The sequence below is a fragment of the Morone saxatilis genome, unplaced genomic scaffold, assembly GCF_004916995.1.
Source record: "Morone saxatilis isolate NCDOM2014 unplaced genomic scaffold, NCSU_SB_2.0 Contig5, whole genome shotgun sequence".
Taxonomy (NCBI): Eukaryota; Metazoa; Chordata; class Actinopteri; family Moronidae; genus Morone; species Morone saxatilis.
This window is the reverse complement of record NW_023340095.1, coordinates 25,148,210-25,148,956: the sequence shown is the minus strand read 5'-3', so window position 1 is coordinate 25,148,956 and position 747 is coordinate 25,148,210.

The window sequence follows — 747 nt, the reverse complement described above, 5'->3', positions numbered from 1 at the left end:
CCCATGCAGGTCACATACTTTAACCCACATATCAGATGTATAGATTAGGAAACGGACATATGTGGCAGTGGAAGTTTCAAACTGAATTCAATTGATCTATTTTTCCTTTAAAGTCCTGAGTCAGCAGACAATAACTCTTTACTATTGTGTGTTATAGTATAATATCCTCCCTGACAAGGGACTGGCTTCACGTGTGTTTCTTCAGTTTATGTTGCCCTCTTGTGGTGGTTTACAACCAGCCAAAGAGCGCATCTTTTGCACATGCAGAATGCTGAGAAATAACAAAAGAGGTCCAGGAGTCATACAATGAGGAGGGCTAACGCCGTCTGGCGTGCTGTTGGCTGTTAATTAGTACCCAAAAATGTTTTTTGTTCTTCAGTTTCATTGTTAAATTGACTTCATTGATTCTTAATTGATTCATGTGGTTATCTTTGGAGCAACAGAAGCGTTGCTATAAGACATTGATTTTACAAACACCTTTCCAATGCACATTTTCAGGTTTGTAACATTTAATGTAAAGGGGCCCCTATGGTTTAATCCTGACCCATGATGTGGTTTAATCCTTAATCCTCATTTTGATCTAATTTATGGAATAAGCTACTTAAAGTCCCACGCTAGCACATCCACACGTCCTTACAGGGACTTATTAGGGCAGCATGGGGAGAGACTAGGGGAAGCAAGGGGAAGTTAAGGGTGTAAAGTGATTAACATTACTGAGTACTAGTTGACACCTATCTTTCTCCTTTT